Source organism: Amblyomma maculatum, chromosome 7, assembly GCF_055883805.1.
Source record: "Amblyomma maculatum isolate TAMU_Amacu chromosome 7, ASM5588380v1, whole genome shotgun sequence".
NCBI classification, from domain to species: domain Eukaryota; kingdom Metazoa; phylum Arthropoda; class Arachnida; order Ixodida; family Ixodidae; genus Amblyomma; species Amblyomma maculatum.
The window spans coordinates 88,021,527-88,034,411 of record NC_139350.1 but is presented as its reverse complement, the minus strand read 5'-3'; positions in this window follow the sequence as shown (position 1 = coordinate 88,034,411).

Sequence of the window (12,885 nt, the reverse complement as noted above, 5' to 3'; positions counted from 1 at the left end):
TCAATGCGGCAAGTGCACATGCCAGTCGGCGTCATCAAATGGCCACCGGCAGTGCCCATCATTGGCCCAGACCAAGGCGTCAGAACCATACCGAGTGCCGTGGCTAGCTGGCTGCTCATGGCGGAAAAATCAGCGCCGGTATCCAAGAGTGCGGTCACATCCCAACTGTCGGCGGTTAACGAAATTTCCCCGGAAACAATGCGTTCGCAGCACGTCGGTAAGTTCGTCAGATCATGTCGTCGCTGCTCAGGCCGTCGCTTCAAATCGTTGGGTGGAGGCAGTTTAATCTAAGACGTAGCGGCGGCCTCACTCCCGGAGGTCGCCGTGTTTAGTTTTCCCGGCGCTGGGACGTGCCTCTGAATTGCCCAGAGGAAGAGTATCGACTGGGTGACGCAAAACGCCTCGAGGATGACGATGGCGTTGCGGTGACGTCGGGTGCATCTCGTTAGCAAACAGGTATTCCTCTATCTTGTGTGGTCTTTCGCCATAGCGAGGTCGAGGCGCGTTGGTTGGAAATCCTCTTAAACCTTTTCTGCGGTATGGGCAATTGCGAAGAATGTGGGCAGGCTCGCCACGGTATACCAGAGCGGCCATCTGTTTGGTGTGCGCCACAAGCGGGCCTTGCTTGGCGCAGAACTTGCTGCTCAGCGGGGCGCAGATAGCGAGGCGGTGGTCCTGCAATTGGGCGGAATGAATGTGCCTCGGGGGAAGGTCGACGTAGGACATCACTATACGTCATAATGCATGGCTCTGGTTGTGGTGCTGGTGGTGGCTGCACCGCTCGCCGGATTTCAACACGAATGACGTTCCCGATAGAATAATTCATTGCAGGTGATGCATCCAAGTGGAGGTTCTGCAGCTCTTCGTGGACGATGCTCCTCACAAGCTCCCGCAATGCCTCGTCCCTAGCTGCTGGCACGGACGCGAGTAGGGTGTGGCCGCTACGCTTGCCTGACGGCCGTATTGGGTACAACGTTCCGGCAGTGAACGTTCCATGCTGGTAGCTTCTCTGTGACAGTTCTTGGAGGGTCGCGAATGAGGCCAGCGAATAACTGTTCCTTCACCACGCGCATGAGGTGCCGTCGTCTGAAATCGAAGTACCGTGCGGGTGCCGTGAGCATGCTAAAAATTTAATAGAATGCAGTCGAAGTTCAGGGCTTGCAACAATAAAATTGCATGGAGGGCTTGACACGGAAATGGAGAAAGACACTTGCGGAGGTGTTTTCGGTCGGCGCCTACTAGTATCGATGAGAAAAGTGCTGAAAATGCAACGTGAAGGCTCTGTGGTTCTGTTTGTTTCTCTTTAGGAAATACAAGACGACTGTGAATCATGTAGTGTAGGCCAAAATGAAGCTCTGTGATTGCATGATCATCTGTTTGTATCTAGCTGGATAGTTTCAGAAAGAACATAATCATGGCACTGCTTTCACCCCTGCCGGGACTGTACCCGTAGCAGTGTCACCGTGACAAGGCTTTCGATGTAGCGTTCATTGTAGTGTGCTCTGTATATTGTTTTTTGTTCTCCGTGACAGGGTTGCTTTGCTTTTGAGCGATACCTTCTGCCCACACACCATTTTCTTGATGCCTATGTGATGTTTTTGCACCAGTTTGTATACCTATGGGATTTTCTACTTATGCTACAATCACTCTGAGCACTAAAACTCGCAATAATATGAATTCAATTTTTCAGCTTTACACTGTTTAGCATTAAGCAAATGCGTTCTATGCATCCTAACAGTATATGCAGGCCTGTATTCCTGAAAGGCTCACTAATGGAGACTGAACTATGCAAACATTGTGCACAGCACTACTTGTGTCATGTTTCTGCACTGTTAAGTGCCATACTTTGTTTCCTGCGTCTGAAATGTGCGAAACCTATGAAAAATACTATGCAGGGCTGTTATCATGAATCAACTATTCATTTTTGTCTTGCCTCCGTGTCGCAGTGTTATTGGTTTTATGCACAATACTTTCATTTCTTGCTTCTCAAGTGTGTGAGACCTGCGATGAGTACTGTGCGAGCTTACAGGCTCTAAAATATTCTGGTGTGACCTCTCTGTGTAGCACAATTGTGCAGCACGTGGAAATAACTTCCGATGCTATTGCAGGCAGTTGGTTTCGCTGCTGCATATTCAAGCGTGTGAAATGCTGCAGAAAAATAAAGGTGCACAATACACGTGCTTCTAAAAAAACTTCTGTGAGACTTCCCCATTCCGAAAGGCATCACATTTGCAGCCTCGTTGTGCAACACTTTAATTATGTACTCAAACACATGCATACACACAAACACCAACATGCACGGTTGCAAGCAACAGTGAAGGGGGTGTACGAAGACAAATTTGACTTGACAGATGAGGTTTTTTAACGCATGGCTCGAAAAGATGAATCTTTATCACAACAGGTTTCTGGCACAGACATTAAACGAGAAGATGCTGCATTTGGCTGTCTGTGCACAGTTCGTCAGCCACGTGTGGTATATCACGGCCGATTGCTGTGCTGGGATTGACACCGCAGCTTTTGCCACACCATGGGCAGCTGTGCCAGCCTCTGGTGGCAGGTTCTGCGGAACAGGCTCACAACATGATTCTGTATGGCTTTTCTCTAGAAAATTACATGACAATAGTGATTCCTCCTACAAGTAGCCGGTACACAGATGTGACCCTTTCTTGTCTAAGCCAGCAGCACCCTCCTCGTCCTTCAGGCAGGCAGTAAGACATCCAAAGAAGTTATGGAACACGGCACATGCTACACGCTCTGGCTGGTTGAGGAGCGTCTAGTATTTTTGCAAGCACCGGAAGCGGCTCTTCAGCACGCCAATGCAGTTATCCACCATTAACCTTGTGCAGGTGCATCCCTTGTTCTATAACCGTTATGGAGAGTCCGGACCGGGATTTCATGGTGCTGGCCGCCATATCTCCAACAGGTGCCCCTGTAACCAGCATAACCGAAAATGGCACGCTGTTAAGCACATTCGTCGTCGTTGTCGACCTCAACGGCCTCAAAAACTTTAAACGTGTTACTGACACAATGGAAGAGTCGCATCAAGTAGCTCATTGCAGGTTTGGCTGACGATGACATTCATGGGCGTGCAGACAATGCATGATTGGACGTTTCAGCAACACTGCTGCAAGTACAGCCTTGCACTTCGTATCGGTTCAAATGATGCCCCATTCCTACTCAATATAGGCATTAAACACACGCATTCCCATCTTCCTTTCTAACGTAGGCATTTCAGCAATGTACTATGTGTCTTATGTTTCAGCTTTAATAAAAGCCCAAGAACGGTAATACACGTGAGGCTTGTGGAGCCTACCGTAACCTATCTTGCAAAGAGCAGCGCGGTTCACTGTCGTGAATTAGACGTCTTGCAACAGGCCTGCCACGACCTGTGTCATGAATGTGTGCAGCCGAGAATGCCATCAGAAGAAAGCATCATGCTAAGATCCCAGGTAGGGAGGTTCATGGCCCAAATCATGTTGGCATCTCATATCTGAAAACAGGGATATCACAAGGCTACTAGTAGACGCCCGATGGGCCGTCGACAAATCCGACGACGCCGGGTATACTACCGTGACGAAGGAAGCCTTTTTTCGCCGCCACCCTAGCTGCACGCCGCAAACGCTTTCGAACTGTGGCTGCGCGAGGCCGATGTTCGACTCGTTGCCAGTAGTGGCTTGGAAGCCACTAGCAATTCGGAAAAAGCGCAGTGCGCACATTATCTGCCGCCGCACAGACAGCATGGTAGAACAACAAATGGTAGCGTAACTCCCATAGAAGCCTGCGTGTCGACTCTGAGCGAGGCTTTAGTTTCCCAGCGCCCCCTGCGAACTGTGAGGCACAACAAACACTTGACGTTGCTTGTGACGTCACCGTGACGTACGTTTGGCGGGGAATTTGATTGTCTTTTTACTTATGAACGAAAAGGCCAACAACGACGGAGGCAGAACGATGCTCGGATAAGGCAGAAAAATGGACACCGTAACTGTTCAGCCAACTTTACTTGACATGGATTTCTACTGTCAAGTTTTACGTTAACTGAAATGTTACGGCATCTTTAACCACCTTATCATAGCATCGTTCTGCCTCCGTCGTCGTTAGCCTAGTCTCGCGTCCTGTAAACGCATTCTGGGGCTTATTTCTTCGGGCACGTTTGTGAACAAGGGCCTTCAAGTGAATTCGGCAAGCACATGGATAGAACCACATGGCTTGAGGCATTTCACTAAGGGCATAAATGAGTGAAGCTGCGCTGCACAGAAAGCCAGGCTTTATTAATTCACGATTACTTACATAGACGCTTCACGACAATGAAATCTAAGTGTAGGAGAGCGACCACCGCTCATTCGTCACGGTCTTCATGAAATCCTCGTGATAACAAAATGACCTGAGCGTAGGTCTCCAAACGAGACGCGGTGAGATTATAAAAGGGTAAAAGATCTTGCTAGCAAACAAAGTATACATATCAGCGTCAAAGAACAACAAAAACAAACGAACGGAATAACTAACGCTAGCGCTAGAACGCCAACCTGTAAGAGCTTAGGTAAGCAATTCAAATTGGGATTGCTAGTATTTAGAAGTTAATGCGTCTGAGAAGTGAAAATATCTACGATATAAGCTTCGCTCCAATAAATCTTGCCCTGTTCATGATTCCCATATTTTACTCGCGCTTCATTTGCCACTGAAAGGAGTCAATGTGAGGTTACAAATTTACAACTTAAGCATTTAACATGTTCATGAGAAAGATCCCATTGACAATAGGAACATCACTGTAATAACAGCTAAAGCACGTTCAGCGAACGTTGGTGCGGTAATACGACGCAGTAAAGCTCTACCAAAACCAGCAGAATGAAATACTGACTGTTTGTTACAGATAACCCACTCTGTAAGCAGCAAGCAACGATGAACGTTGGACCGGGGCCGACGACGCACCCATTTCGCGGATGAAAAAAGCTTTGGTCTGAACAGTCTGAACCATATCTGAGCTTTGGGCAACTACGCAGCGGATAATAAGTGGCCGAGAGAGGCCGTTAGAAACAAGTTAAAATATTATTAAAAACGTGACACGTTTTTTCTTACGCAAGAAACAAAACTGCATTCATTCCTGAGCGCGAATATTATGTTTACTTTCTAGTTCTTTGGAGTTCTGGCAGATCTTATTTTCTGTGCGTTAGTAATTTGCCTCACAGTTCGCAGGAGCCCTCATCATCGAGTTGATGCCGCTGGCAGTAGGCAGCTGCACGCGTTTTCTTCCGAGTTGCGCGACCAGTTGTACATTGACCTTGCAGACAGCGCACTCGGCCGCACACACCTATCTCAGTCCATCGCGTCGCACAGTCACTCTACTATATCCTTCTCGAGTAGCAACATGCGTCGAAACATCTCGCCCGGCACGTCAGTCTTCGTACACCGTTCTTCGCCGATGATCGCGTCGGGGCGCCACAGCTACCGCCTCACGAGAACGCCGGCCGCCGCATAGTTCGCCGCCATTTTCCATTTGTGAGCGCTCACAAACCAGTTGTGAGCGGCTCGCGTCGCTCACTACCTCCGCTCACAATTGGCCCGTAGGCAGCGTCATCACTTCAAGTGTGTTCATGACGTGAACAGCAGACGTCGATGACGTAAAGAAAGGCCAATACCGCCGTGTTGCCGCTGGCCAATAGGAAGATTGTGATTGTGAGTGTGAGCTGTCTGTAATTCGGCCCCAGGACCAGATTAGTTGCATGTCAGTGACGAAGCTTTGGAGTCGTTTGGTACAATGGGATTCGCTAACGACGATAAACCTTGTAAGCGAAACGAAACGTTTGTTTTCTCGTGGGCGTAATTTACTTTTGAAATAATTCACCTCTTGTGCATGACTTATAATATTTAAATTTTTATTGACTGCACCCCGATAATAAACTTTTCAATTGAAACTAAATTCTAATTATTATATTTTCGATAATCATTTTGAATAATTCTAAAATTGTTAGCTTGTGTGGTTTAACGTTTCGAAGCTTCGTCGACGCTAAGAGCTTCGTAGTGGAGGGCTACGTATATATTGCGACCACCTGAAAATCTTTAACGAGCACTGACATCGCACAGCACACTGATGCCTTGCGTTTCGCCTTCGCACTCCAAGTTCCCTAACCTCTGAACCACTGCGACGGGGTCTTGGCGGGGCTCTGATACATTGTGTGTGCGGCATCAGTGAGGCCGTACCAAAGAGGGTCACGCTGTGCAGGACCAAGTGGCAGCGCCCACTTTCTGCGTCTGTTTCAGGAAATATCCTAGAAGATAGTAGGGACAAATGGAGTTAGAGTAAAAACAAATTACGGGTGGTTTAGCTTGGAACTAATCGTGATTTATCATGCGCTATATGACTATAGCACTAATTTTGTATTGTTTATTATGAATTTCCTTGCTTTGGTCTATTTCAAACAGGCTTATCTTGGTTGACAGACTATATTATGTATGCTGGCCAATTTGGGTACAGCGACAGATATTAGGCCCCTCTTTAACCATATACCGTACGAACGTCCTCTGCGAACCGCCCCTTGCCAGAGGCAGGCTTGTAAGGAGGACCGGGCGTTCAGACTGACGACTTTTAGAGGGGGTAGAAGCGCTTGTCTTAGCACGCCAAAAATGTCTGAAAATGGGCCTCTCTATGCATCTCTTCTTCTCGGATTACATCATCGAGTTTTCCTAACATTAGAGGCCCAAATTATGGTTGGCGCTGGGAAGCGTAGCAGAAAACATCGCCGCTATAGCACTGTATCACATAACATAGAGGGGAGGAGCAGATAACCTACAGACGCGGACGAGAATTAACCCAGAACTTTACTTTGTTCTGTGTGCAGTGATGCTTTTTCTGCTTTCTATATAGTGTCCAAATAAAAGAAAAAGCGCAGTCTTACAAAACTGGGCCATTATCATCAGCAGCACCTGCTACTACTGGAATGCTGCCTATTTCCTATAGTTTACCCTCAGATCGAAATAGAACAAGTGCTATTCATTTTTGCTTCCTGGCAGCAGTTTAGGTGTTTAATCTTCCTTGTGGGTGGTCACAACCACCAAGCAACCGCAATGAAAGGTGGAAGCTTTTAAGTAATTTTTTGTTTTAATGCGAAGACGTTACTTGCCTCATTCTGAGAAGAGTCAATAGCCGGTGTGGAGGATGGTGTAAAAATTGCAAGCATGACTCGGGGGGTGTTTGTCTGGTGACATGAATAGCGGGTTCGAAAGTAACATGTCCGCGTGTCTTACGACCATTCCAAGGGGGGTGGTAGTAGGCAGATTATAGGGGTGGGCATTGTTTTTGGCTTGTGGGACGTTAGGAGATCACGTGTCATAGCCGAAGTATGACCACTGGCGGCGTCCGTGACATGAAATTCGGATGACAGCACCGCGTCGTTTTATGGTGCCGCGACGTGCGTGAGAGGAGATGTATAGGCATGACTTATAAAACACAACGTTCGTTTTGGCCACGAATCTTGGCTCATATAGATTGTGTAACGCAGCATTACTCAGCGTATTCATAGTAACGTACTGTAATATTTAGAGTTGTCTACAATAATGACGCATCATCGTGGCTCATCATCATTATAATGCTTTCTCATTCTCACACCTAAGCAGCCTTAAGTGCATCTGCCAAATTGTCTTTGCTTACGGCTGAATTGCGCTGTAAAGAAAACCAAAAGAGAAAAAGTTTGACTTCGTCTGCCGACGTAGTATCGTGAGAAAGAGTCGAAACCTCGACTGTTCATCTACATCTAAAGAATTTCCTACCCAATTCAGGGTGTAGCGACTCTCCTCTCCCACCACCCATCCCCTTCCCCCTCCGCGCTTTAATGGATGGGGCATGTATATTTTAGGGTTAGGTAAAGTCGGTTTTGAAAGTGGGTCAGCTCGATTTTCGAGCAGGGCCACGGCCAGTCTCGAGGGAGAGCGCGCTTCTGTTCTCTTACGGCCTCTCCAATGGAGTCTGTTTCCACCTCCTACCGCGCCTCGGTGGGGTCGCCACCGCCCTACTGCTGCGCCTCTGCTATCGCCGTTGGCGCGCAAGGGAAATGTGCGCTCTCTCTTCGCTCCGCCCGCATCGATTGCTACCCGCAGGTCCTGACATTTCACCCCTTATTGTTCATCCAATAGCGCCGTATTCAGCGTCTAAGATTTATCTTGTATGAGGAATAAAATAGTAAAAAATCCGCGCGCGCGCGCCTTCGTCAGGGCAGCCGCGCACGGTCGAATGAAGCCTCCGGTACACTACCCTCAACATTTTGAGCCCCTAACTTTTGTACCAAAATATATTTACCAGGCTATGCAGTGTGCCTTTGAGAGTTGTAAGTAGGTGTAGGGCGACCTGACGCGAGTGCATGGCAAACTGATGGGTGGAGATTTTGTTACCCGCTGCCGTTTTCGTTCAGAGCAAAAAAGAACCGGCAAAAATTCATGGCGCGTCTCAGATTCAGAGTAAGGAACAAAAATTTACGCATATAGCTAAAATTTTAGTTGTACAGTGGAGAGGGCTGTTCTACCTTCGTTCAAAACATATCAGTCGGTTGAAAGACCGAAGGTGTGTACGTAGTCTCGCGACTGACGTACATGTATGACAGACGTAGTGTGTTTAAAGCATAGATGAACAAGAACTTTTAATCAAGGAAATGGCCATAAACAGTTATGCATAATAGAAAAAGGTTGCAAACAATAAAAATATATGGTCCTTATAAGTTACACATTGTAATGCATATTCATCAATTCATCAAAATGCGACCTGTGGCTAGAAAATTCACAGTTTAAAAATATTCCTGCAGGCTTGTGCACATAAGGAGTTGGCCTCTAGTTCTTGGCTGTCAATTTGTTGGCATAATTAATTGACAAGTATTCTGAGAAATTTTTCAAATATCAAAGAAGCGGACCTTATAACACGGCTGTTGTCTATTCCTTCCGGGCAACTCAGTGCTGAATTCTCAAGAGCTGATTGAACCAGGATTTTAAGTACTTCGAGACCATTTGGTTGTAGTAGGTGCACAGTACCTTTAAAAAAAAAAAACTAGTCCAATAAGGCTACAAGCTCTGGATTCGGATAACTAAGTCCATTAGAATATTACCCTCGTAGAAGAGCGTACTACATGGGGCTGCTTCGTTCGCTAGTTTCAAGAAGAATAGCGCAAGCGTCACACCCGAAGTTGATTAACTTAACAATATATCAAGTTAAGCCGAAATATGTGACAGTGGGTAATGGGATGATACGAGATGCTACCACAATTCCTTCATTTCCTCAGTTACTGATTGCGGAACAGCAGAAATGATTTTGTTTTTTTGCTTGATTTTGCTCTGAGATGAAACGTCTGTCTTGACAATGTAGTCAAGTGCCGTTAGATGTTACCGCCCTCCAATCTAGCATATGTCGATCGCTTCCGCACATTAGCCTTACTTTCTCGAAGAAAGCATCAATGGGGTCGCTATAGGGCTTGAAATGTGTCTTCAGTGAAAGTGTCCTTCTTTAACTCTTTAGAAGTTTCTTGCATACTTTCGATAGAGAGGTGAACTCATTTGTAAGCCACTGCACCGAGTATCCCCTGCGTCATTTATTGGCCTCTTTTTACCCCTTCCAGCACAAGTGGTGTCATGAATATCAAACCAATTTTGATTGTTTTCATAATAAGCTTAATTTCACGTAAAATTTTCATTAAATCAACGTTTATTTGCAAAATTAAAATAATGTTTATAATACAACACATTGGCTAATATATGAATTATATTAACTTTTAAAATTCAACTTTACAACGTTTACTTTGACTGTTATACTAATAATTTATATGATGAAAACATTTTGCAATTTACATTACAATTTTATGAAATTATTTTAATCTTTGGTGCTACATGGTTGGTTTCGCATCTAGCGCTGAAAGACGGTTTTGCTGTTACAGACGAGTTGCTGTCACGTTAGCCTTGAAGAAGCTTCGATGTGATCACTGCTTATTCAGTTTTTTTTATTGCTATATTTGTACAAGCTCGGGAAAAATTCGGACTAAACTGGGCAAAAGTTGCTACCAGGCCGCAATGTATGCCATATGCTGGCCGAACGTTTGCTGAACAACATCGTTTTTTATAAAAAGACTCCGTTCACTTGTGTAGTACGTTGACGACATGCCGCTGCAGCATCTACTTTCGTGTTCTTTTATTTCGGGGCTGCAATCACCACGAAACCCGGGAGCGACAGCGCGAAACCAGGCAAAAGCAACCCGCCGCCGCTGAAGCAGACGCGGAGCGAACAGTGAGCAGCTCACGCCCCTAGCGGCGGCGGAGAGCGTAACTCGCGGAGAAACGTTCCCAATGTTGCGGCGGCGATTGAGAAGACCGTAGAGAAGAGCGCGCGCTCTCCCTCGAGACCGGCCGTTTTTGAGAGTGGGCAAAATCTATTTTGGCGTAGCCAGAGCAGTTTTGTACATTCGACAGCTCTATTCTGGAACTGGGCAGTCGGTTTACGAGTTCACCTACCGAAATTTGAGAATGAGCCATTGCATTTCTGGTGTGCACCAAGCAGTGTCTAAAACACTTTTGGACGTGGACTAAGCCAATTCTCACTCAAGTTCAGCTGTAGTTATCAGCAATCAGATTCGTCCATAGTCATTCCAAGATCACATCTAGTGGGAAGAGGGGGGAGGGGGGCGTCATGTTATGTCCTAGACATTCCCAACGTAATATATCGCCAGTTGTATCAGTACACTCCGCGAAAACTAACTTTGCTTGGTCCATTACCTTACCTACCCATTGCTTTATTGAGTGTGGCTGAGGCTTCATGTTCTCCGTGACCGACATTGCCGAAATCGCCAGGGCAGCTAGAATTTTTTTAACGCTTAGAAAAGTCTCCCTGACATTGATTGCTATGAATGGAGCTTGGTGTCATTCTGTGTAAATATCGCTAGAATGCTAGCAGTAAAAAAACGAAATGTTGGGACATGCGTAAATGGATGATGTAATGGTTTAAGCAGTACCTCCCCACCGACCAAAGGGGGGAAAAAAAGGGGTGAGGGAAAGAGAAGACGAACAAGCGCTCTGACTCTGGATATTGCTGCTGTTTCTCACAGCTGCGGAATTTTTCCTTTCTGTTAAGAAATTGCGTATATGTTATATGTTCTCAGAACACAACTCCCGGTTCTGTTTTCTAAACTTCAAAGCTGCAAATTGTCGCGAACTTGATATCCGCAACATCGCAGAATTGCCCCTGCATATAGTCACGATTTCTTATCAGCACTCGATTCATCTAGCGGCGATACACAACAAATTCGACACAGTTGAGGGAAAGAATATGTATAGTTCAAATGGTAGCGAGGTAAACAAAGCACCTATATTATGTCAACAGAACAAAATGAAAATATGTGGCACTATGAGTCCGATATCACTAGAAGACGAAACATCGTTTCTTTATTATTTTTTTTTTTTGAAAATGACGAGCATTTTCTGCCCTCCTCTTCAGGTGAGCGAAGGATGTCACCGCTACTACTTTACCCACTGTTCGAAACCGGTGATCCAGTTCTACTACGACCCTGAGAGCAAAGCTTGCGTCTCGACTGAGGCACACGGGGCCCAACTGTGCAACCAAGGCTCGAACCGATTCAGCAGCTTGGAGCAATGCCACGCGAAATGTCTCCAATCGGAGCGAGTCTCGGACAGATGCCTCGAAAACACGCTCTTTCTACCGTGCTCTGAGTGAGTGCAGTCTCTTTATAGTCGATGTGCCTTCTGCTCGCTCAGTGCTTGAACAAAGTTAATGGGAAAGCTTGGACACCTGCTGGAAGCACGCTGTGTGCAGAAATATTTGATCGTATACTCTAGTCACGAATGTTGCCATAGGGCCCATAAATCGAAGTCAGCTGGCCTTTTTGGCTTAAGCATATCTGGTCGACTGTCGCAACGCCTATGCGCGGTAATATGAACTTTATAGAATTCACACCGAGATGCTTGGCGACTGCACTAGTGACGCCTGTAAAATCAGTGAAACACATGCAGTTCAGAAAATTGATAAATATAGCAGGTCAAGAAAAGGTAGAAGCAACAGCAAAGAATCAATTTGCGCGTTTCAGAAGGTAAATGGGGTCAACATGGCAGCTTTTTTTCTTCGCCGCTGAAAGCTGTCACCTCTGTTTGCTATTATTCAATAAGAGGGTGCATGAAAGAGCTAGGTTTCGAAGTAAAGTTTGGTTAAATAAGAAAAAAAAAAAAGCTGTGCCTTCTGCGAGCCAAAGTAATGTGATGCTGTGAACAAGAAATAGAACGGCATTTGATAAGGGTCTGCTGGCACGTTTAAGTTTTTCCTATTAGTTTTTTTTAATTCATTGGTTGAAGACACGCTGGGGTGAAGGAACCTTGAAAATATTTCTTGCTTCGTGTTATTGCGTTGCTTTGAAGCTGCATTTTCAGCTATGAATGGTATAACAAATCAATAAATAAATGACCTTAGATCCATGTAAAAAACTCCACCTTTGATTCATCTTATACATGTGGGCACCCTTCAAAGGTTGCGTCTGACATATGGGGAAAAACTGCTCATCCCAGAGCTATTTGCATGAAGCGCTGAACAGGTTTAATAACGTGTCAGGTCTCACCGCGTGAGTGGCAAACATTCCACCTCTTGCCCCACTGCCTGTAGTACATCCTCCAAATTCTGCACCCGCAGGCTGCTAGCAAGTACCCTGCTTCATAACAAAGCATCTGCACAAGTGCTTGCGCATATGAAAGAGCACTGAACAAGGGTTGAGGGGGAGCTCAGTTCACAAGCTGAGCCGACGTTTTGACAGGGGGACTTGTCTTCGTCTGGGTGACAAGTCTCCTTATCACCACATTGGCTTGGCTTGTGAACTGTGGCTCCCCCCTCAAACATTCTTCGGTTCTATTTCATACTGTGTA